Raw genomic sequence first — 27,027 nt, forward strand, 5'->3', positions numbered from 1 at the left:
TTGCCTATTGAATTCAACACTCAGTGACACTGAGCAGTGTCATTAGAAGTCTAGAGGAGACCATTCCAGTGCTCGTGGTAGTCCTATAGCACTCTGTTGTGTTTGCCTATAAGCGCTGGCGACAGGGCCACTGCCAGACCACACAATGGCATAACTGGTATATCTTCCCCAGGATCATGCAATGTTCTAGAGGAATAATCTCTTGACTGAGCAAGTTTTCACTGTATCTCAAGAAGCCTTCCAACACATGGCAACCCTAAGCCATCGCTAGCTCCTGTGCATTTGCTTTTGACCAAGCACAGCAGCCTTCTTGCATTGAAGCAAAAGTATAGATGTGACAATCATATCTGATTTACCATCAGCCTTGCACTGATATAAGATATGCAAGCAGCAAGATAAGGGAATTAAATTAAACTTCTTCCTTTTCTGAGACTCATTTCAATTTTTCACCACAATCTGGGTAGGTGCCATGCCTACATCTGGCCTAGAAGAAGTACTCTGGGCTACAACTGCAAGGGAAAATATGGAACAACACACTCTTATTCAAAAAATTGCTTAGTTCTGGTACTGGGTACATTCTGATTATACTCTTCCTGTTATATGAAAGATTAGTGCCATTCAGTTCTTGCATAATTCCCGAGATTAAAAACAGGAGTAACAAATTAAGGTCTACTACCAGCAGATGTGACTCAATTTGCGCCTGTGAAGTTTTAGTCACTTTCCCCTACAGCTATATTTGATTCAGTGAAATTATGGGAGCTGATCGCAAAACATCATTTTACTCAGATAAAAATAATAAGTCCTGTGGAAGTTTGAGAATATCTGTCCTGCCAGGATGGTGAAGGCAAGAAAGATTTTTCAGTTTGGGGTTATTCTCATAACTTTAAAACACAAGAATTGGCCAAAATCATGGAAAGTTTTACAATCTGTATCAGTTTACACAGAAGCAAACCTTTAAATACTGCAGTTTGGAATGTTCGTCTGACTGAATTCCACCACAGTTCTTAGCCGTGGGCTCAATCCCATGATTTAAATGGACCTTATTCAGCAACTTTTTGTGTAACACCTACGGTTTATGTGACGAACAATGTGATTTTTAACTGTTCTCTTTATTTCTTTCACTCAAATCAAGTCGGGAGATTTTCTTAGGAAAAAAAAACCAACAAACCAACAAACCACACATAAAAATGTTTTAGAGTTTATCTGAAAGAATAAGGAGCCCTGGGGAGGCAATTTAATACTTTCAGTTTATCTTCTCATGCTCATGGGCTGTGGAGGGCATTATGCTGTCAGTGCACTTCGACTGTGTGGAGAGCATGAGAGTACGCACTGGGCAGAGAAGGAACAATCCTTTGTGCAGATACGGTTAATACCTTAACTGTGATATATCACTCAACAACCTTATTAAAATAACACTGTCCTACTGGCATTTGATTTGAAAGCCTACATCATACTAAAACAAATGAGATCAGCAAAGCCGTACAAAAACATTTTTCCCTATTATCAAGGCATTTTGCTTGTAATCTTCATCTGACACCTGGCCACGGTAATGTTTTAACTTACAATTTGAGCTTGCGAATACTTACTCTGACACCCAAGCAAAAGAGGGTATTAACATTTTTTCAGCAGAAACAGGATGTGTTCAAACTTACAATGCAATCATTCTTTCACTTACAAACACAGTTTTTATATCTCACAAACTCAAAAATCATTTCTTCTGCAAAAAGAAAATACTGCTTGTCCTTTTGCCGCTCCAGTATTTACATTATCTTTGTCTACAACAGAATTCTCGGTTCATTTTTTGGGCTACTTTGTATCCATGATATAAAAAGCAACATTCTAGGATGTAAGTTAGAAGCATGCAATTTAATGAGAATTTTTATTAAAAGGAGGGGGGAAAAGAATGTATATATATGTATAGTAGCACTTATTAGCTTGAACATAGCACTGTTAGAAAGAGGTTATGTGGCTCCCAGTTCAGAGCTGGTTTACACCAGATGGCTTACAGCATAGGAAACATCAAAGAGATTGAGAAGATCAAATATACACACTAAAGGAAAAGATCTTGTCTTCCTTAGCCCGGAAAACAAAAGCTAAGTAGAAATACAACCTTATCTTATAAACACAGTTGAGGTCATACTAGAAGGACATAAGGAATCTAAACTAAAGGATGAGACTAGCACACGAATCAGTGAGCAATAAAGAAATATTTACTGACCGTTAGAAAAGTCAGATTCTGAAGGAGCAACTGTATGGTGAGGAGAAATACCTAAATTAATATTAAGAAAAAGCCAATCAGTTTATGAAAGATATTAGATGAACTTGTTATCTCTAACAGGAGGAAAGAGGACTTGATGAACAATGCAGTTCCTTTCTGATACTGTTCACTTCCTCAAACCTTCATATGTTAGTTGACAATTATTTTCACAACTGCTTTGTATCAGCCTGAAATTTTTATTTATCCAGTTATCAGATAGAAAAGACTTGAAATCACTGCTGACCTGTGATTTACCCCTAGAATGAAAGACTTCAGATCCTGCTGGGGAACTCCTTGATCTCAAGACTCTCTTTTGAATGCATCACATTTTTTTTCATCCCCTTTCATCTTTCCATCTTAAGCAACTACACTTTATTCATCCATATTTCAAAACCAGCCTCATTCATTCTCTCTAGTGCACTAACAAGATAATAACTCCTGATATTTAAGTTGCTATTGCAGCATATGCAGTTCTTGCTTTTCAACAAATGAATTACAAATTAGAGTGTAGAGATTATTAAAATATGAATGGCATGCAGTGCATCTGTCAGAGCATCCTCTCTTATTATGGGTAACAACCTGTCCAACATCTCTTTAAGGAGTGTAGATAGTTTCCAGAGATCTAAAGTCAAAGACATTGCCTTAGATAGTAGTTCTAGAGCTAACTGCAGAGCTCTCTACTTGGTAATTTCAATGACTGACCATTCAATTTATGAGCATTCTTAGCAATAAAATTCAGCCTGAACTTAATAATAGCACATTTTATGTGACAACGATGACAATTACAATCTATAGTTACTGCAGTCACCCTTTGGTCCAGAAGGATGACAGTATTAATTACACACAGTTACCATTTGTCAGACTTAACTTGGCAGGCGATTGAGCTCTGATCCATCTTCAGCTTGAATTCTACATTTTCCATTTTCTAATCTACTGGAACCAAGGTAATTAGAACAGAGAAAAATGAGAGACTTTCTTTCTCCTGACTTGCTTCTAGATGTACCCAGCCACATGTTAGCACATATTCAGTAACACTGCAGTCACATTAAGGCTATGATACTTTAGTTAAGAATCTGTCAGCATTTACATCACAAAAAAACAAAACAAAACAAAACAAAACCTATGCTACAGAGGTACTACATACCTCATTCACTTTAATTTGTGTTGGATAAAATACAAACTGAAAAGTCTCCCAGCTTGTATCTAACTGTGTGGGGGGAAAAAAAAAAAAAAAAAAAAAAAAAAAGAATGATATTCATGGTAACTCAGCTCTTTCCAGGTTGACTTTAAGAAGGAAGAACTTCAAAGCATGAAGTCAATGAATTTGCATCATTTTAGACTCAAAATAAATGTCCATAACAGGGAAATGCTGCATGAAAAGGCCCATTAGCAAATCTGATGTGCCAACACTGTCAAAAGAGAAGAAATATCAAATGAGAAGATGACCGGAGACCTCTCTATGCTCCTGTGGAAACAAGCAAACTTGAAGCTTGGTATGCTTTGTAAATAAAATCTGCACTTTTGAGTAAATCTCTTCCCAACAATGTGCAGCCACAAGAAATGCTTTGCCACATCTTAAAGGCAAGGTATTCCACGTACCAAAGTTTGCTCTTCATCTCCACACACTGAATGGCTTTTCAAACATCAGTGCTAGATTGTTTGCATGGCTGTCATCTAAGTTCCTAATTTGCTGTTTCCCAATTGCATATGTAAAAAAATCAGCCCAACCATAGAGATACTAAGGGATTCACAGTTATTCTCTGTACTTAAAGGTGAAAATACAGTTTGAACTAGTAACATTTAAAGAAATATAACATCTAACAGACTATTTTAAGTAGATATATCATTTTAAAGCATTTATCATGAGCACTATTTACTGTGGATTATATTGTCTTTATAAAATTGAAGATTTAAGATTGCAATAATGGGTGCCATTTAAAAATATCTTGAGGCATTAATTTTCGATTAATTCTATATGTCTGAAAAGGATATTAAGTGTATCAGGGGAATTGTTGAGTGGCAATAAACTGAAAACTAATCGTTAAAAGTAGTAAGTCCAGTACTTCAGGCAGAACAGTTTCAGAGCAGTCAGATACATAATCTCAAATACCCCTCAAAGTGCCACAGTCATACACATCCATTAACAATCAGACTGTCTGACAGAGCATATTTTAAGTATTTTCTATCAGCTGTGGCTTGTTTTATGTTAAATAAAATACACTAAAAATATTTTCTCCTATTTAATTGAAATCCCCTGTAACTGATGCTGCAGTTTTCCACTTGAGACCCTCTCCTCTCATCTTCGGCCATGAGCTAGCATTGTTCCACAGAGAGACACAAAAAATCTATGCCCACATAAATGTGCATATAAACACTGCACACATTTTTTCGGTTGGACTGTGGAAACAAACAAACAAAAATGTTGAAACATGTTTTTTGCTGTACAGAAAAGGATAACTGTAAATCCCCAAATTATTTGCTTAGTGGCTATATATGTGCTAGTCAACAATCCTTCAGCCACTTCTGCAAGCAACCCTTCCATGGAGATTTTTGAGTTTCAAAGGGTTCCAAAAAATATCTTGTTAAAGTAATGCCACAAAGCAAAATGGATCTATGGGGAGGATTTCTTCCTCAGATTGTGTTTACACTTTTATTAGCATACTTTTGTGTGGATAGAAACTAGAAGGTATAAATACAGACATACATTTCCAGTGTTGCTTCAGTGGAAACAGAAATTTCCTTTGAGGCCAGCAAAAGTTATGCCTCACTGAAGAACAGAAACAGTATTTTGAAACCTGTTTGTTGTGTGGTGTGTCTCAGAAAAGTGATCACATTCAGACAGATACTATCTGGAAAGGGTCATTCTGATGTAACAACTGTCCCATTTATGTGGCAATCCCAGGCTGTAATTGCCCACGAACTTCTCATGTCCCCTGGGTTCAGGCTACATCTCACTGTTGAGATTTCAAAGAGGTAATATTTGCTCACTTCCCTTTCCCTTAAACAGAAAATTGTGTAATGCAGCAGTTTACATTCCTCTAAAATCCTTATAAGTAACACCTTTATCCACATTACATGTATTAAGAGGGATTTTCAGGAGTTTGGATTGCTGTGCAAAGAACTCTCTCAATTTCTGTTCACTTGCAGCTTCAACTCTTTCCATTAGTGGTTCAACAAAACCCTTCATTTCCAATTTACTTCCAGATGGTTTGGCTTTTTCTGTTCCACATTCATTTTCCTCTTTCCAAAGGAATAAATTGTAGTTGTTCCCTCTTGTCCTAAAACCAATTGCTCAAAGGACAGGAGCTCAGATAAGGACAAGGAGCAATCTTACTGCTAGCTGCAGCCCTTTAGACTCATGCAATGCTCTCATGAATATGAACTGAATCTACAAACCAATGTACACTTAATATGACTGAGATGTATCTTGCATATGTGAGATATCCTAATCTCTCTTACTTTATTCTCCTAAGCTTTATGTTCTGTTGCACTTTTAATGGGAGTGAAAAGTTTTTCTGATCTTTCTTCACAATGAGTGTTGGACTTATTTCAGATTACTTAACCTGCAATCTTTTTAGTAATGTTAGTATTTTCTACCAGACTCTCAGCTAAGGAGGTCTAGAAGTTTATGATACATGTTCAAACCTAGGGTCACATGAAAATCCATTGAACTTCATTAGAATCATAGAATCACCAAGGTTGGAAAAGACCCACAGGATCACCCAGTCCAACCATCCACCCATGTCCAACCATCCACCCATCACCAATAGTTCTCACTAAACCATGTCCCTCAGTACAACGACTAAACATTCCTTGAACACCTCCAGGGTCAGTGACTCCACCACCACCCTGGGCAGCCCATTCCAGAGCCTGACCACCATTTCAGAGAAGTAGTATTTCCTAATGTCCAGCCTGAACCTTCCCTGGCACAGCTTGAAGCCATTCCCTCTAGTCCTATCACTAGTCACACGAGAGAAGAGGCCAACCCCCAGCTCACTACAACCTCCCTTCAGGTAGTTACAGAGAGCAATAAGGTCTCCCCTGAGCTTCCTCTTCTCCAGGCTGAAAAATTAGATAAATATACGGGATTCTGTATTCATCAAATACAAATTTAACACACACTGTTGTGTTTTACATAGGATGTGCAATCTCAGAGGAAAGTGAAAACATTTAAATATATTCTTTGCTAGCATATATAATTGTCTCCCTGCGTCCTCTGACATCCTGACTTATTTAACATTTCCTTTACATTTGTTCATGGCTATCTGATGTTTAGGTATTCTCTTAAGCAAGCCAAGAAATTGCCATGTTTAAGACATATTATTGGCTCATTATTCAGAGTAAATAAATAGTTCCACTTTTTAATGCAGGTTTTGGTGCTAACTTATGTTTACTTTAACATAATGCAGGTATTCTCTGTAAATGCTAAGAGGTAGTGATTCTTTTTCAATGTATTTATATTTTTATTCCAATACCCTACAATATTTTCAGATATAATATCTACTGGAGCACTAACTCCCAGTTAATAATTAACAACAGTTTCACAAATCTCCAGTAAAGAAGTACATTTTCCCACATCTTTTTTTTTTTCACTTTCTACACTTCTACACAGAATTTTTCTTTATTCTTGTTCCCACTGCCATCCTGATAAACACATCAATGTGCCTGCTGTTTTTTCTAATTTAATTTTGCTACTTCTGAATGCATGCTTATACAAAATGCTACTACAATGTTGTCATGTTTTCTAGTGGTGGACATGTCTGGAGCCCTGCGTGTTTCCCATTTCAAGCCTCTGTTATAACTTTGATTTTTTTTGGCATTTGCTCTATAACGTTTCTCTGACATGTTTAGCTTCCTCACATCTTTCCTCTTCCTGGCTACATGTTCTCTTAGACAAGGTCTAATGTAGCTGTCTCTAATACTTTTTAAGTGGTTTTCAGTATTTTCATTTTCTCTTGAGTGATTCCTGCAAAGTCTGAGAAGATATCTCAGGGTCTATCAATCATTTTAGACCTTCTATTCCAATCATAATCAAATCTCTGATAATAAAATCTGCCTATGTAGCAAGATTTCACATTTGACTTGCTAAGTTAATGTCAGTCAAAAACCTTTTCAGTTTCATTTGCAACCTTTATGTTTTGCTTTGCTTTTCTTGAGAACACAACTTTCCACATTCTCATAAAGTCATCCTAACTTAAACTATCAAAGACTTTTGTAGCTCCAGGTCTACTAATAGCTAAAGAAATGTTAAGTTTTCTAAACTCTCTTTCTCGGAGTCCATCTGTCCACATTTAGATACCAAATCCTTATTTTACTCTTTTCCATGACTCTGCTACATTGTTTCAGCAGCAAGGGTTTTCAGTAGCAAGGGCTTTCAGTATTTCCATTTCTTTTTTATTTTCCTTTCTCTCATTGATATTCTTCACTTTAGGAATTTTCTTTTTTTCCAAGTTTCACCCCAGGTACTATGCAGTACCTAAGCTTTTTAAAAAGAAGCTTGACATACAGTGTAAAAAGCTATATACAGCTGTCTGCCACATGCCTCTGATTTTTGAAGGCTGCCTGAGCGACCCTGGCATGCACCACTTCAGCCTGCTCAGATCTTAAAAGGCAGTGACACATACCCTTACAGTGACGGCCTAAAGTTAGTCTCTTAAGGATGTGATGATTACCCAGAAACCTCGTGAAATAAGCAAGGCCCAATACAACTTCACACTTAAGCTATTGGTTTTCTGTCTGCCTGTGAGCTCCCCTTGAAATGAGCTTCAGGAGATAATGGTTGATCAAACTAGGAAACCAGGCCAAGGCAGTTTAAAGTTTCTTGTTAGGATTATTACCAAAAAAATCCACAAGATTTTTTTTTCCTTATTCTCATGGTAGAGAAATGAACTCAGCCGTGAATTGAGAATACAAGGAAGAAAAGCCAACATCTATCTTCTCAAGCTATACTGGTTTAGAGATACTACAGTTCTTGGAAGAACTTTGAGAAGAAGCGGCAGACAAAAGTAAAATTTGCCATATAATGCTTTATATTTCTATCTTTTCATCTATTGTCTTTTATATTGTTAGATGACAAGTCATAAAGTAGCGTAATTAGGCAATTCTGACATGGCTGTGATTGTTTTCTTCGCAAACACAGTGCTAAAGGCATGGAGCAGCTGGAAATTTCACTTACAAAGTTCTTCTTCGGTCCACGTTTGTAGATTTGAAAACACAAAAGAGAAAGAAAATATGTAAATGTGATTTCTCTCCAGTGCAAGCCTTGAGGTAAAAATCCAGAGAAGCCAAATAATTTTTCATTAATGATTATTTTCAGCTTGTGGAGGGGAAAAAAAAAAAAAAGGGAGAGAGAGAAAAGAATGGAAAAGAACTGAGCATTAATGTGTTATTGAGGACACAATTCAGAGGAGCTAGATTTAAAACAGTGTAAGGTATAAGGTGATTCTGTGATGATCTGATTGTCAGCTGCATTTGGTAAGGCAAAGTAGATGCTGTTCAGGCTTTAAACTTTCTCTGCAGTGAAAAGAATAGATGGTCCAATGGGCAAGGCTGATGTCTCAGAGGTGAAGGTCTGAAAGTCTTATGATTTGTAGTTGCCCAATTACCTCTTTTTATATGCACATTTAATTTCAAGTTCTGTTTTTTTTTGTTTGTTTGTTTGTTTGTTTTTCATACAGTTTTTTTCTGGGCATCTCTGAACCAACTCCACAGTTTCATGAACACTGAAACCAAATTTGTGAGTTTTCATTTACAGCTGTGCTGACCACAGTTGCTTTCACTATCAGGGCTATCATCTTTATTTAAAAAAAAAAACACTGTCCAAAAAACATCCCAAGGTTCATATCTTTTTTCTCAATGTTAAAGACCATCTTATTGGAAATTGATGCCTAAATATCCCTTCAGGGTACAGTAGCTTCCTGCCAAAAATTATTTTCCATCAAGATTTATAGACAATTATGATAAGAAATTTTCAGTTAGAAATCATTGATAAATTATTTAACAAATGACACAAGACAAATTAAGAGTTAAACTACTTTAAAGTTTTACTTCTAGTTAGGAATTTTCCTTTCAAAATAATATAATGCCTTTAGAATTGCTCCTATTATACCTCAAAAATACAAGCTATTTCTGCTGTATCAGTAATAATAGGCTAATATGCTAACACCCTAACAGTCATTTACAGTTTTTTTAAAAGGTTTTCATAACAGATACTTGAATCCTAACTTCTGCAGTCACAAGCCTTGGTTATTCAAATAGTATCTATTGTCAAGGTAAATTCTAATAGTTCCCCCGAACAGCCACCCACTTTCTGGCATAAATTTCCCATTGACTTTAAAAGGAATTGATTTTATATGTATATATACATACACATATATACATACACGTATGCATGGGCAATAATACATTAGAAAATTATAGGGATAATACACTAGTACACTTGGCCTCATGAAAAGTTTCTAAGGTTGATCTTGACTATAGCTATAATGCTCAGTTTCTGTAGCAAAAAATCCCGTTACCTGAGAACTGAAATTAGACTCTCCATTCTGCAGGATTCTCTCTTAGGTGTTCTCCCAGAACAATATTAATTTCTTTAGTTGGTGACCTTCTTTATGCATCTATGGATTGTATCATACATAAAATTTTTTTGTTCCTTATAGAATGCTGCTGATAAATACAAGTATTGTTGTAATACATAGAAATAACTATTTGACATTGTTGCCTGTGCCCAGGTATTTGAGTTAATGAGACAGGACTTCTCTTTTCATCATTACAACAGTAGTCTGAGAAACAGACTGCAGTATGATCTGGAACAGATGATATTAATTAATTATATTTAAAAAATACATATCAGTAAACCTGATCACATAAAAATTGTTTTAATAGCTTGTGTCTGTGAAGAGTATATCTGGAAGTCTGTTATAAGAAATATGGATCCCCTAAGGCCAGAGATGTATATAACTCTACAGACTAGCCACAAACCAGTAAGAAATGGGCAATCTGTTACATGGAGAATGTACCCAATTCAACAGGGTATACTAGAGCTTACTTGAATTAATCTGAATGGGTGATTTAAATCCTAATTCTGTCTTAAGCATTCTTAAGAATGTGTCTCTACAGGGTAGACATTAATGAAAGATCCTATAGACAATGTAGTAGCAGAAATATGCTGTTTACAAGGGAAAGCAAGAAGGTAAAATCTTAACCTGAACTGAGGGGCTTGAGTTTCCAAGCTAGTGTTTCCTAGGATATTGACAGACCTTGGGGAATATAATGAGTCTCTATATTGAAAGAGTTGATGTATGGTTTATAACAGAAAAAGAAAAAGGTCTCAAATAAGAAATTCTAACAACATTGACAAAAAAAGTAGACCTTTAAGAGTAGCATATTGTACTTGAAAACACAATTTTTGCTAGAATTGGTCTGTTCAGTCTGACACACAGACTTCACCTTTCTCTAGCAAGTTACTCATAAATTTAGATTTGCACTCATAAAGATAGCTGACAAGGCAGCTTGGCAGCAGAATAAAATGATACAAACAGGGGAGCTTTCAAAATTAACAGTACCTGCAAGAGCAAGGAAAAGAATCAAACATTTAATGATTTGGATGATGAGATAGTGTGTATCTTCATCGGGTCTGGAGATCACACAAAACTGGGAGTGGCTGACCAGCACACCAGAGCATTGTGCTGTCATCCAGTGCAACAGGCTGGAGAAGTGGACTGACAAGAACCCTGTGTAGTTCATCACAGGGAAGTGCAAAGTCCTACACCTGGGAGGAAACCACCCCAGGCACCTGTACATGCTGGGGGCCGCTCAGCTGGAAAACAGCCTGACACAAAACCTGGTGGACACCAAGTTGACCATGAGCTAGTAATGTGCCCTTACTGCAGATAAAGCTAATGGTATCCTAGCATGCATTGACAGCACGTGATATTTCCCCTTCTGTTCAGCACTGGTGAGGACACACTTGTTCTATGCTACAAGAGAGACATGGACAAAGTGGAAAAAATCCAACAAAGGGCAATGAAGATGATGAAGGAACTGGACAACCTGTAAGGAGCTCCTGTAACAAAAGGCCAAGAGGGCTGGGTCTGTTCAGGCTGGGGAAGAAGCAGCTCAGGTGGATCTCATCAGTGTCTATAAATACCTGAAGGGAGCATGCAAAGAGCCAGGCTTTTTTCAGTGATGCACAGTACCAGGACAAGAGGTAATGGACACAGACTGAAACATGGAAGATTCCCTCTGTATATCAGGAAACATTTATTTAGTGTGCAGGTGATCAAGAATTGGCACAGGTTCCCCAGAGAGGTGGTGGAATCTATCACTGGAGGCATTTGGACATGGTTCTGGAACACTGGCCATATCAGAGGTCAAATCGGAGATTAGGAAGGTTTCTTTCTCATATAAAACCTCTCTAATACTGGTTCAGAGATGGTAAGGACTTCCAGGAGCCACCTGTGATCAACTGCATAAGCAAAGATACTAAAGACTAACTGGAAGGTGTGCTACAAAATGTGGAACAAACTGAACTCTGCTGTTGCATGCGCTTTCATGTAGTGTCATACCTTTTATGATGATACATCATCACAAGTATTCAACGGCAGAATAAAATTAGGGAGATAATTATTTTTTCTTAGGCAAACTGCTATATTGTCAACTGCCATTTGGCCATCATACAAAAAGTTTATCCCCAGCATATGGTAGTGCTATGTTGAGCTATGATGTACGGTACAGCAGGTCAGAAGAAAGAAGAAGGACCTATGGGGCCAGACTGGGCAGAGTTGCTTGCTTCCTGGAAAAAGGGAAGCACCCAGCACCTAGCAGCCCTCTTCTGTGTGCCTGGATTTCAGTTTCTACAGACATAGGCATAAAAACATGCAGGATACAGATGCTTGGTAAGAAAACTTGTTACATAATGATGCATTTGGAATAATCCTCTAAAATCAAGGATTCACACCTTTGTAACTGAGAAACACTTAGCTCTGTGTTTTGGAAACCCAAGTAAAGGATTTAAACAGCAGTAGTGCATAGCCATTAGCTAGCAGAAATAAGCAGTTTCATAAGTGATATTTTCTGCAGTGTGAATTTGCCTCAACAAATTATCCCAGTTATAGCTCCTTATGCTGCTTTTAAAATAATTGGAAGGTCACAGGAAAGGTGAGACATCTTAAGTAAATAAATTCTAGTTTTTCAGTTCTCCTCTGCCACTACTTGGAAGTGATAGCTTTTTCAAGTCAGCGAAAAAAAAATATGATAAAGCTGTTGTCTCTTGGAATTGAATTGCCTTCATGGGAGATTGAACATACTGTACAAAGCTGATTAAAATACAAAAATTCAGGAGGAAAGCTGCTCCATGTCTAAAAGAACATGTGGTTTTGCAAGCATGCTTTTTCTTTAATCTTAGCTAGAATGTGCTTGATGGAGCAAATTCTGAAAGTCTGATGAAAGCCAGATCAATTTGGTTTTGTTTTCTGGCTAGTAGTTCTCTGGGGTAGTTCACTAGATGTATACACACAGCTTATTATTCCCGAATGTGCATATTGTGAATAAAAGCCTAGGAATTGCAGTTTTTGAACTTTTGAGTGACAGGTATACATATTTTATTCTCATTGTTGGCAGAAGACAAAATTCTGACAAATTTGCCTGCAGTTTGCAGAGGATGGAGTCTGGAAAAAGGTCCTTCGACATTCATATTTAAAGGTATTTGAAGTTATCTGTAAATTTAGGGTACTGGTAGGAGGACATGTGGGAGGAATGTCATTCTGGATATGAAAAGCTGAACCAAAGTCCTTGGACTCCCTTACTGCTGTGAAATAGAAATGTTTAGAATGTCAGGCTGTTCTTTAAGCATTCATTAATGAGACATTTTGTTAGAATGCTTTTCTTTCAATGAAAATAGAAATTCAGATCTACATAACGAACTCAATCACTTAATCACTCTTCCTCTCTTCCCTACCTATCCTCATGAGAAATTAGTTAGTAAACAGACAGCAACCTGGAACATTAAGAAATTTCCCCACTCTTCAGATAAAGAATTCTTCTGTCGGGGCTGAGACATCATCTTCACAGACACCTTAGCCCAGAATTGAAAGCAAGTAAATGTAGCAAGGAGAGTAGAAAACTGTGAATGGGGAATCAAACTCTGCTTTGTAGCCCTATGTAACTATTGCTTATACGGCAAGAGTCTCTTAACATACTTTTAAATCTATAGTGAATCCATAATAAACACAGAAAATGAAACAATTTGTTTTTATCTATTTCACAACAGCACAAATAATTTCATATACAGTCTCTGAGACCATGAAGTAAAAGAGGATCCTTTCTGGAATGTAACCCCTCAAGTTACCTGTACCTGCAATAGTGTTTAGAGAGAACCCTGAAGAGATTAAGAAGCTGTTTTCTCTTCTTCTAAGACACAGAAAAGAGGATATTGGAAGATACCATGCCACCATTATTATTTTCCATTTGGGGAAAGGCTGAAGCCCTGTGCCCAACCGAGATGAGATGCAGCTGTCTCAGACCAGGACAAGGTGAATCACTGACCCCACATAGAACAGCAAGACTCCCTCCCACTGAACTCAGCAGGAAGGCAAAGCAGTGCTGATCACATCTGCTTCTGGGAGATACTGGGGTTCCAGTTTTTGTAGACATAAACTGCAGACCTGAAGACTATGAAAGGAAACAACAGCTGACATACCATACCGTACAGCTGGGCAGTACTGGGAAGATTTGTGAAGTGAGGCAGGTTTTTCTGGGGCCTTGTTTGCTGTGTCCTGCAATCCAGCAGGCTCTGCCAGTCCTAGAGATGGCCCCAAGCAGCTCAAGGCAGCAGCATGCTCTGGCAAAGTCTTGCCAGAAGTCTGCATTGCCTTTGTCCAGCTGCAAGGGAGTCACACCAGCTGGTGCCAACATTTCACAGTTGCTAGGAATATGTTACACTCAGTAGAGTAACCCAACACAGGTTGTTGTGGAAGCATTACTTATTGTGTATAACCTTTCCAAAGACCAAAGTGGATTTTGTATCCTAAGGCCCTGTAGTTATTTCTACCTTGTACCTGTGCTGTTTCTGCAGCACCACAACAAAACATGACTTGTAATACATGGATTTCAGCAGGATTCAATGTACTATATTAAATACCGTACAGTCTCACTGTAGCATGCAACAGTACTAATGCACAACTTGTTCAATTACATTCACTTTAAGAAGCCATTATATCCCCAATGGTCAGAGGGACTAATGGGATCCATCCTCCTTGTTAAGCCCAAGGCACTTACATACAGAAAAAAAATCTCTTGAGCAAGTTTGTATGTCTAGTTTTCTCAAAATAAAGCATTTTTTCTTTGCAAATCAACTAAGACAGGATTTCACTCCTTTTCAAAAATATAATGACATTCTGTGGATTAGCCTGGCAGTGTAAATAACTGGATAGGATATTTTCTTTACTTTGAGCAGTAAGAGCTTGAAAGACTCAAGAGCCAAACACCCATAGCAAAACAGAAGCAATAAATAAGCACTTCTTTTTATCCACAGCATGTAATATTTAAAAATCAACATTTTGCAGGATGTTAAAAATCTCTTTCTTCAAGCATGTGTGTGGCAGTAAAGGGAAAGTGAACTTTCACATTTATCCCGCAAGTGTTGACTTCTTAATAGCAACTGATGGAACTACCTCTAGCAGGATATGCAAATCACTCTCCAGCTCTGGGGAAATCAGATGATATTTCTTAGTGATGAGTAGTGATGCGTATGCATATGTATGTACATACATACGTCTGTGTGACTGCTAATAAGTGCACATGTAGATATATATGTGCATACATATATCACTAACATTTTCACTGTGTAACTTTTACTTTTTCAAGGCGTCTTAATCCCTATCTGTTAAATTAACAAAGCTCTTATGGGTAATATCTATATATTTAGTTCAGAGCTTTCAAGGTCCTATTCTATGACTGGTTACTCTTGCATAGAGTATAGAACACCCTCTGAGTTATCTTGTGAGTACCCCATTTGAAAAAACTTAAAGTCTATTTTTGGGGGACGTTTTAGTATGCCCTCATACAGGGCTGGCTTTTTTTCTACAGACTGTTCCCCACATCAAACAATATACTATTTACACCACTGCACCTTGCTGCCATTATTATGTTCTACTATCATGTGTAGTTTCCTGTTACAATGCTTTTCCACTATTATGTTCTATTCCAAGAATCCAGGAAAAGTTTGAGATAACTTGTCCTAGGAGGATACCTCAGCCACTTCTCTGCACAAAGTGAACATAGAGAGGTTAGTGTGTACGCCACGATCTCTCAGTGCCCCCAGTCACAGGAACTCCCAGCCCCTTCAGTCTCTGGATGAGCCCCATGTGTGCATGCAGCACAGGAGATTCACTAAGGTTTTACACCATAACAAAATGTTGATACCTATCTTGCTCTCAGTACCCTTTCTGCTGATATCCAATATTTTGTTAGCTATTTTAGTTACTGCAACACATAGAGACAATGACTGCAGAGAACCATCAGTGATAATTCCAAGATCTCGTTCCTGAACTGTAACCATAGAAAGGAGCATTACTGCCCGTTTTACTAAGGGCAACAAAGCCTGAGAGACACTGAGGGAGGGAAAAAACAGGCTTGTCTGAATGCATAGCACCTTCTGTCTACTAGCACAAGTCTGTCTGTGCTGGAGCCTTCTAATGGGTAAACAGGACTCCCAGCAGCCCAGCTCCTCTGGGACGCATTGCTAGAGAAACACTACTGTGAGCAGGTCACAGTCTGCAGCACTATCTTCAGCCACTGCTCCTCTTACTTGAAGTTTACTTGGAGCTGCCCCCATGAAACCGCATTATCGAGGAAGCAAAACCCTTTTCTTCAAGTTGCCTCAGTCCTATCTCAATTCACTGGTGGCAACACAGCCTGCCCCTGTTTTATTATTCTCGAAGTGGCAGTTCAGCCTCTCATGATAATTATACAGCAAATCTTCTAAAAGTCTTGCATATGGCAACTGCATTATTAGCTTTCCATTACTGCCAAGGAAAGTATCTTAATTTAGCAACTGTCTGTTACTGAGAGTGCTACTTGACAGCAGGGCTGACATAAATATTTATTGAACTCGCAGGGAAAAAAAAATCTACCAAGTAGGATAGAGCACTCATTCACAGTGGAAAATTAACAACTATTTCACTAACCTGCTTCTCCTATTGATGGCATTCCAGGTAGTACGTGCACAGGAAATGAGCATGTGTAATGACTGCCATCAATGCCACAGGGTGAAACTACAGCTAACATAAATAATACTGGATTCAAAGGTCCATCACTTCTTTACAGGGCTTCTTATCTAACTGCTTTGGAAATGGCCAAATTACAAGGTGCAGGGAACCTCAGCTTTCCACTTTTAGTAATCACTGTATTTGCTGCTCGTGCTATCCAATCTTTTCTAAATTTCAAACTTGTGCTGAGAGAAAACAGAATAAACACCAAGACAAGACACCTTTAAAGAAAAAGAAGTGCTGAGTGGGCTAGCATCCAAAGAGCTGATATTATAGGAATCCATGCAATGGGAAAAAATAAATGAACATAGTTGGACTTTTCCCAGGGTCAAAGAAAAGCAGCCATTAAATCCTGCACTGTGCTTCAGGGTAACATCCACCAGAAGTCACATTTCCACTTTATCCTGGCGGGCATTTAATATAGTAATATTCCAAAAGAGCACCTTCCTTAGTTGTTTTGGTTTTCATCACTTCCACAGCACAATACCAGTATACCTACTTCAACAGAGTAGATCCTTCCCTACGTAAAGAGGTCACAGTGTCTTATGAACTGAGGCCAGTAGAACCCTCTCCCTGTAAAGTTGAATTGCTTTCAGAATATTAGCCTACACAATACCTTTGAGATCCACAGACATTAACTTTCTAGATATACATTATATCTGATCTGAAATATTACATACTGGCGCAATCCACCAGAAGTGAAGTTACGCCTGCACAGTGCCTGAGTACAGATCTAGGGCTAAAAATGTAATCCTCAAAAGCCTTGAATGAGTCCTCAGATAAATGATGGTTTTTTTACTGCAAAATTTAGAAAGCTCTATTTGTACATGAACACAGAACTGCTATCACCTTTAATAAACCTCTGCTCATGTCACAGACAGTGCCTGAAGAGCCTCTGTTCTAAGTGACCTTGCTTGAGCGTGGGTTTTGGATAAGAGCTCCCATATGGTCTCCACTACTCTGTGATTCTGTGATATCAGAGCCAAAGAAGGATCCTTAAGTTATCATCCCTATAAAGTAAATCTCTAAATGTCATTCAGTAGATTTTCCCAGAGTGGGCTTCATAGCTACTGCTGACAATACTACAGGGAAAACAGAACTTTCTTCAGAAGTGCAGAAGGAGGATGCTGACTCAGTTTTAATAAGTAGTTCCATGGTTTAATGGAGGACTTCTATAAAATATGACAGATTTGATTCTCCTTCAGCTAAAGGTTCAAATCCCCCTCTTTGAATAGAGCTGCATCAGTAAAGCAGAAGGATACACTTCCTGCCCTTACCTGTGGCACAGAGCTGATCTCTAGAAATACAAGAGCCAGTGTGATATCTGGTTCTGGTTCCCATTCCTAGACTATCCTACACATTGTGCCTGAGCAGTCATAGTTCATAAAAAGTCACAGCAGTGCAGTCTGGAAATCAGGGCTTTATTTCTAAAACAAAACTTCTCCAAACGAAGTTTCCAAACAAAGGCAAGGGCTCAGTTTTCTGAAGAGGCAGGCTCGGTAAATTTCAGACATGAATCTATATCTGACCCCATACAACCAACCCACACTTGTGTGACTTGGTCCCTGACAGGATTTCAAGCCTATTCCTACAGCTGCTCCATCCCACCTTCTGTTGCATGTCATGATTTTGAGATTGTCTTAATTATCCTGACACCTTACAGTGAGCAGATGAACTTAATCGGTGGAGCTATGTGTTCTAAAATGACACTTCCTCCTGCTGTGGATCCACGAGAATATTTCAGGGTCAAGTACCAATCTTCAATATGTTGAGGATGAAACACTAAAAAAACTTCATTATTTCTTTATATCTTTTATAAAAATAAATAGTTGATATAAATATATAAGGATTTAAATTATTTATCAGCTGCAGTAGTTTCAAAACGCTCAGAATCACATTGAGATAATAGAAATATTTTCTAGATTATTATTGATGCTTAGATTTAAGCATGATAATGGGGACACACATCTCCCAAAACTACAGAAGTGGTATTTTCTTTAGCAACATGAGCTCAATTTATTTTTAACTTTAAAATGTGTATGATTTACTCTGCAAGCCACAGCCATTATAAAGCACTTAAGGAATTTTCATCCAGTTATCCCATCAGATCATTCGTTTGGATAAACACGCCTAACACTATAATTTTGAAGACACTGAATCGTTCTGAGTATGAAACTGACTGCCCTCAGACTATTCAATTCTAATGCTTTTTAAGGGCTGTATAATATTATAGCCAAGTTACGATTTCCAAAATACAAACAGACCTACAGAGCTGTCCCCATTTTCTCTCCCGCTTGCACTGTAATCTCCATGTGAGCTCATTTGCTTATAGCTGACTATAATACTAAAGACTTTTCAAAGTCTTACAGCAAAAAGAATGAGTTCATACGTCACAATTCACTGCAAGAGTTGTGACTTCGGGATTGTTTAGTGGAACTGGTAACAAAGATGGATCGAGCTGAGACATAGAAAGATACACAACACAGCTCGATCTGCACGCTACGTCCCTGGATAACTCGGGGAAAAGGCTGTGGCCTCCTATGTTCTCTCCATGTTGCTTTACACCTCCATAACAACAGGTCAAATGCTGAGGTGTTTGTGACAGATAGATATATTTCTTAAGGCAACAAATGTCCTTTAAATAGCAGGATAATTTCATACAGGTAGTAAGGCCTTTCTGTGCTAGTGAGCACAGAAAGCAGTGATGTTTCCACAGGAAGACTGTGGCAGTTTCACACTGGTAGGCAGCTCAGCTCGCCCACGCTGCTCTCACTCTGCCTCCTCAAGAGGTCAAGGCGGAGAAAGCACAATGAAAAAAGCCCTTGGGTTCAGGCAAGCCAGGAGATCCTCACCAATTACTGTCACGGGTGAAATAGCAAAAGGGAGATTAATGTGATTTATTGCAAACTAGTAACAGACTCATGTAGTGAGAAACTAAAAGCAAACAAAAACCACCTTCCCCCATCCATCCCCTCCTACCTACCTCCTCTCCCCAGCAGCACATGGGAACGAGGAATGAGGGCTGTGGGCAGCCCACAACACCTGTCTCTGCCTCTGCTCCACAAAGGGTCCCCTTCCACATGATACCGTCTTTCCTGAGCTGGTCCCCACGGGCTTCCCACAGGCTGCAGCTGTCCAAGCACTGTTCCAACATGGCTTTGTACCACAGGGCCCACCCTTCAGGCACCGCTCCAGCACTGCCCCCACAGGCAGCAGCTCCCCCAGCCCTCCTCTGCGGGCTGCTCCCCATGGGCTGCAGCTCCAGCCTGGGCCTGTTCCTATGGGGGCTCTGTGGGCTGCAGCTCCTTCAGGCCTCATCCACTGCTGCTCTGTGGGCTCCTCCATGGCTGCACGTGGAGATCTGCTCTTTGTGGTGCCCATGGGCTGCAGGGGACACCCTGCTCATCCGTGGGCCTCTCCTGGGCTGCAGGGAACTCCTGCTTTGCACCTGGAACAACTCCTGCCCTCCTTCTGCACTGACCTTGGTGCCCACAGCGCTGCTTCTCTCTGTTTCTCACTCCTCTCTCCCAGCTGCTGGGAACTCTGGGTTTTATCAGACATGGGACACCCACTGGTTCCTGCAGCCCCCTCGCTACCAGAACTTTGACATGTAAACTCAATACTATAACACACCTCTAACCTCAGCAAACCACAGAGATAAATACACACACATATATACATAATGCTATAAAATAGCAATAAAATGCAGACCTTAAACTCTGAGATTTCTGAATGATGTATGGCTCTTTCACAGACAGGGAGCAGGGAGGCAAAACAGAAGTTGATGACATCAGAAGAAGAAGGACTTTGGACTTATGTTCATCATTTTCATTTAAAGATGGATTTGATTGCCTCTGAGCCCTCGAGGAGCTTGGAAATAGGCTGTACTTCATACTCAGACCACATCCATAAATGAAAGGTTGGCTAAATTAGAAGGCTGTGTTAGAGGCAGGACAGAAAAGAAGTTCACACACAGACTTTGTGAAACAGAGGTGAAAAGAAAAGGTGCTATTCTTGCTGCAGATATTACAGTATGTGTCTTTTTTACCATGGAGAGATATATTTTGCAAAGCCAGCCTGTACGTATATTTTTGCTTCTTTGTTCTTTTATGAAGTAAAAGCTGGAGCTACTTATTTCAGCACCACAAGCTATTTTTTTCTGAATTTGTCTTCAAGGCCTGATGTATACATGAATAAAGGCTATAAGAGAAAAGATTAAAATATCAGTAATTTGAAAGCACTGTGCAAGTTTAATTCCTGCTCTCAAATGTTTCAGCTTACTGCATTCTGAAGTTAAAGGTGAGACTATTGATTTTTATCAGCCTTCTGTTGTGGAACATATTTTTCTCTCTCTATTCACTACAATATACACAGACTACCTGAATTAAATAGAAAAGAAAAAAGTCTCTCTCAATATGCAATCTGAAGACAAGGTACAGAGACTTGATTTCTTTGAAAAAGGAGATAGTCTAGAGATATTCCTACTCCTAATGCACACCAAACACAATTGCTTCATAAATTCTACTAATCTAATTCCTACTTAAAGCCAATGGGATGTTCTCCATTGACTCAAATGGAAACTGAAGCAAATCTAGTGAGACTGCTACATCCCTTGATTGGCCCCACTAGGACTAACGTTTCCTTTAAAATACTGTGAGGTTTTTTAAGATATTTCTTCCAACTCATCTCACAGGTAACAAAACTACATTTTCAGTAACTTTCCAAAATACACTGAGAACAGCACAACTCTTGAATTTAGAAAGCAAGGAGATTGCTGAGATATACACCATTCCACTGTATTGTCATGAATTCTAGCCACATAAATTGCTTAAAAGAACTCTTAATGAATTTTTAACTTTCAGAGAGGCTGTTCTGGAAAAAAAGTGAATAATCCAAGCTCTGAATTTAAGTATTTAAATATAAAAATCCACCATATATATACTACATCCGCCACTAGATATACTACAGGTATCACAATGAGAAAATGAAGTAGAGTTCATAGACTGCCAGAGGAATGACTATATGCAGTTTATGCAGTCAGTGCTTTGCAAGCATGAAAACAGATATTTCTAATTCATAAGTAATTCTAGGATATTTTGAATCGTTTTCTACTTATCCTCCATTAATTCCTGTAAAATTTTGTCAACTACTTTACATTCATACTTCCTGAAGTTTGAAGAGACAGTGAAAACTGCTGGGATTAGTCTGCTGATGGTATAAGGAGACAAAATACTGTGGGACGAGTATCTGTTCTCTGAATTGTTCCTCTGTAAGAGAGAATGAGGAGACTGTATCAATTTTTCTCTACTTGTGCAAGACAGTTTGGCTTATTTTACTAAGCAAGTAAATGTGTACCAGCTTTTGTTTCAGCCATGTTCATTAACACTGCCTGTCTTTTGCGCCTAAATTGCAAAGGTACTATTGTCCCTTATTCTGAAATGCTACCAGAACTCTATGCAAAATATTTGACATTACTGGCATCCAGTATATTACATAGTTGCTGACCTCAAGACTTGGAGCTACCATGGAAAAATGTTTAAAAGCTTCAATCTGCAGTCCAAATAAGACCATGCAGTTCTGTATGATTACCCCAACCATATCTAAACTTTTCCAGACAATTTCAGCTGCAAATGAAGCAGTGAAACAAAAGTGGAACTGGAATTACAGTGTACATGTAATTCCATTCCTCTAGAGAGCTACCCTTAGCAAAATGATCAAAATTTTGGGAAGAAAAAGATAATGCTTCTGAAACCTTAAAGAAAATTAGTTACAGTTTCTTTCTATAACATGAAAGAAAAACGTCTAATTTAAAATATATGTATATCCCCTTTAGAGGGGCTTTTTTTAATGTAACTGAAAAATTATCTTTTCAACAAACTTCAAGAAATGTTAACAATGTATTCTCTACCTGAATACTGACAGTCTTCAAATATTGAAGTCACTAACTATGTAAAACTCCTAAACTTAAGTATGACTTTGACCAGAAAAACACTGAGTTCTAAGGCAGCCTGAGCTATGGTACTGGTTGGGAGCCCAGCTCCTGGCGTTAGGTGATGACAGACATTTTCAAGTGAGTGTCTGCAAAAATGACAGATTGTGCAAGGTGTTTTTTCCACATTTAGTCACTCTTGACATCCACAGGACCACAATCTTTGTTCTAAAGGAAGGAAAATTTAGGAGAGCCCCGTCATATTCAGGTAGAATGAGTTTTATCAGTTGCGTGGTCAGTCTTAAACTGTAGGACTGCACAGAGAAGTAGTGGTTTTAAACTGGAAAGCTTTGAGCTTGGGGTCTTGGGTGCTGGGAGCCAAATTACACTTTTCAAATGTAGGAGATTCATTAAGATATCTACTCTTAGGCTGTAGGAATTCAGACCCACTTAGCAGCAGAGAACAGAAAGAGGAAGAGAACATTTGGAAAAGACCTTCAAAGGTCAGGCCAACTGCCTGACCTCTTCAGGGCTAACAATAAAGTTCAAGCATATTAATGAGGTATTAAAATTGAGTCTTTAGGAGAATCTTCTATTGCTATCCTCTAAACCAGCTCACATGGAGAAAAAACTGCATACTAGTATGGCAAGTTTCCTCATAGCTTACTGATTTAAGGCTATATTATTGTAACCAAGCACTGAAGTCTAGTAGTTGCTTACAGTGTGAGCATGTTTCAGACATTTACTGCCCATCTGATCTGTTATACCCATAAAGCTGAGGCCTGTCACTTAAAATCGTTCCCAAGTCTATCCTTCATTCTCCTGCATGTTTTGATCAGTACCTCAGGGCTCTTCAGTACCATGTTACCAGGTAGAACACTTTGAAATTACTTCCATCTTTTTGCTGTTGGGATGTAATACAAAATCATACCCAAGAAGCATCATACTTTTCAGAAAATTACTGATATCAAAAGTACAAGTAATTCCTAGACATTCCAAGAAGCGTGGCAGCTTTTTCTGATGTCCCAGTAACCTGATCCTGCTGAATATGCTTACTGATGTTAACAGGAATTGAGTGCTCAAAATGTACACAAGTAATCAGTGTCAGATTTTGCAAACTTGTCTTTCTGAAGACAGATAACAGAATTTCATGAAGCTTATCACTTTAGACATTCTTGGACAAAATGGGTGTAATTTGGATAATTGGTAGTCTTCTGTTAGCTGCTCTCTCCATTTCTACGAAAGGTCTTTAAACCTGAGATCTTTAAGCAATTCATTATGAAGCTTCATTATCTCTGTGTGTCATACCTATTCTTTTTAAAAGAACCTTTAATTCATTCCTTAATTTTTTCCTGCTTTATTTTAGGACTCTCAGGAAAGGCATAGAATACACCCTACATTTTCTCAAGCTCTGGTTCTACAAAATGTCCTCCTCTAAATCTCTAAAGGGCATATATTTCTGCACAGTTAGAAAGCCTCTTTGAGCCATTTTTAGCCATACAGATATCTGTGTAAAATACAGGTATGATCTCTCTGTTCTGTCATTTGGTGCATCTAAAGGACAAGCAACAGGAACTAGGGATATTACCCGTTCTCCCTCAGTCCTTCTCTTTGGTTTCCCCCTTTAAAAGCCTGTGGCAAACCTCCTTACTAATATGTGTTAGAAGAAGCTAAGTGAAGAAATACATGTTTATTAGATTTCACAATGTCACATATTATAAAACTGCTGCTAGAGAAAATGAAGGGTCTATTAAAATTCCCTGTTGAGAATAATACTAAAAACACTCTAAAATGATGCAGAGATAAAGAGCAACCAATTGAAATTCCTCCAAAAAGAGTAATTTTAAACAGTTTTCCAAGAATCTGGCTTATGCAATCACTTTCTTTGCCTGTTTCTTGCCTTCCCTCTCATACATTCTTATAAGGTAACTTAAGCAAGACTTGCAAAGGGGAAAACACCTCAGAGATACTGTCTTCCCAGTAGACTTGTGAAAAAAGTCTGTCAAAATGAAGCATGAGGGAAAGTCAGAGGTGTGCAATAGTCTCTCATTAGGCACTAGAGAATTGACCATGGGCCCAAACCAAACTTCTTCCTTTCAGTGCTTACAGAACTATTTGTTCATTCCTGTATTCTTGTTTAAATAATTGGTAAATTATGCTTTGTAAATAGCAAGGCTGTGTAAAGCAGCTAAGTGAAAATCCCCAGGGTTTAGCAGAGTTTATCAGCACCGTATTATTGACATTACTCTGGTCAGGATATGACCAAAGACCTTTCTTTCTAAATAGACAAAACAGACAGAAAGGTGAGAGGGCAGATCAATATGAAAAATAATTTATTCCCTTCAGATTATTCTTACAGCTTTAATACATACGTAAGTCACTCCCTAAGTAATGCCTCATTTATTTCCATGGAAGCTACAACAAAGAGCACAATAACTCCATTTGATAGTGCAAATTCTCATCTATAAAGCACTATTTTTTCAACATAGCCACTGTCATTTGTTATGCAATTTTACCAGCAATGAACAAGAGCCTGCATGCAGCACTCGTAAAAAGCAGCCTGGCCATCCAGAACATGGCTGGTCCTTCATGTTGCTGTTGCCATTGCTGAAATGCACCACTCACCATCTCACTGTGCTTGCATCCACTATTTGGTCTCCATAAATATTCAGTAACTGTCAATGAATGCCAATTTTTTTCACATGGAGTAATTAAATGACACATCTTTGCTTCATACACACTTCCATGTCAGACACCGCTTTGTCAGAGTGCATTTCTGCTGCCATCTGTTGCACGGCAACAAGATGTAATGGAATATTGGTGGGAAGGCTCAATCTCTACTGCCCGACCACTAACATCCACCTCTGACATTGTGGGCCAGTATAACAAAATAAGAGGCATTACTTTTGGAGCAGTGCTTCTAGATACCCAGTGTCACTATAGCTATCCTTTGCTCTGGGAAAAGGTTGTCAAGAACCCCAGTAGAAAAGCTACCAAGGATGATGATTTGAGTAGGATGGTTTTTATGGGGTTTTCCTTTCACCACATCTTTTCAGAGGTTGTTAAAAACAAAATTACTCATCACGCACCTTCAAAGAGAATCTGAATGAGCATGAATATGCATGTTATAATTGTTTTGAGGCTCAAAGGCATCTATTAATTGATTACCTATAGAGCAGGAGAAGTTTCAATACTAATCTTGAATCTCCTATCTTTATGTCCAGTGACTGGATTTCAGAGGTGTGTCCAGACAGTGCTTTGTAGGCTAGAGCTAGCTTATGGGACAGTTGTCTCTTCTCTACTGTCACGATTACATCTGACAAGTCTGACATGTTGGGTGAGGAGGAAACCCCTTCCCAACAAAGCCCAAGCCAAATTACCTAGCCGTCACTCAAAACCTCTTTTTTCTGAGCCCACAGATAATGACGTGCCCCCTTGGAGGAGGCTGCTGTAATCCTGATATTCCAGAATTATACTTTCTTTCAGCATATCCAAGTCCTAAAATTGGTATCCAGCTGCCAATAAGGTCCAACCCCTTTTATTTACTAGCTATAGGGAATCAGGATGATTTCAATAAATACTTCTGTAGTGAACTCTGACTGGAATACATAAATTTTACAGAGAAACATTATGCAGAGTGCGGTATCCAAACTTCTACAGTAAATACTTATCTCAATTACCTAGTTCTCCTAGACAACAAGTATAGGGAGGGAAAGCAGAAAGTTTCAGTCTACTTTTTAACAATTTTAGCTTGTTCATTCTGTATGTGTTAAATATCACAATTCAATCCATTTCTCCAGACTCAGGTAGCAATTATGCTTTTACTTTTCTAGGCAGTAATGGAAAACTGTCTAATTTAGCCATTGTCAGATATTAAAAATGATTCCTGACTTCAGAACTGGCACAATATAAATGTTTACTGAGTTTGCCTGAAACAATCTGCCTTACTTTAGGATCTGATGTTAACTCCTGCTTTGTTGAGAATGTACTCTCTGGCGTCGGCTTTCCATTGTAATAATGTGACACTCTGAGCACAGAAAAAATTGCACAGCATATAAACAAGCTTTCCTTCCCCTTTTCAGTTCTACTAAGAGAATATCAAAGGGCAATTGCTATGCATTCAGTCATAATCATAGAGTATAGAACCCATAAAAACCAACTCAGGTGACCACAGTTCTTATATAAATGTGAACAGGGCAAATGCTATTCCCAAAATATCAGCGAAAACACTGGCACAGTTACTAAAGGAAAGGTAACTTACTGAGCCTGCCTGACCAATGCGCAGCACATTGTATATTGTGGAATTTTGAAAGCCAGTCCTAACAACGTGTGTATGAAATTAGAGGGTTTACCTTCACATTCACATTACTCTTTTACCTCAGTGCAGCACTGACAGATGCTTTAATACAAACTACTGAGAAATGAAAAGCCTCTCTTTGTCCAAGCCATCTGAATGAGTGAAGGAATAATGAGTAACCGTGTTCTCTAATTATCTTAAATGACAAACAAGTCTAATAGCCCATGAATATCACCTTTCCTGGAACAGAAGTTATGATTTCTAAATAGGAGAGGTA

The 27,027-nt window shown here is 38.5% G+C and overlaps 2 long non-coding RNA genes across 2 annotated transcripts in view; one reads left to right on the forward strand and one right to left on the reverse strand.

The window, feature by feature from the left end:
• Positions 1-27,027, reverse strand: part of LOC121112268 — a 117,922-nt gene that overhangs the window by 61,440 nt on the left and 29,455 nt on the right. The window lies entirely within an intron of this gene.
• LOC121110081 lies at positions 10,969-14,610 on the forward strand. Its single transcript, XR_005856520.1, has 3 exons — positions 10,969-12,153; positions 12,878-12,958; positions 13,527-14,610. It is a non-coding gene; the product is annotated as an uncharacterized LOC121110081 (long non-coding RNA).

The sequence above is a fragment of the Gallus gallus genome, chromosome 2 (assembly GCF_016699485.2).
Source record: "Gallus gallus isolate bGalGal1 chromosome 2, bGalGal1.mat.broiler.GRCg7b, whole genome shotgun sequence".
Lineage (NCBI taxonomy): Eukaryota > Metazoa > Chordata > Aves > Galliformes > Phasianidae > Gallus > Gallus gallus.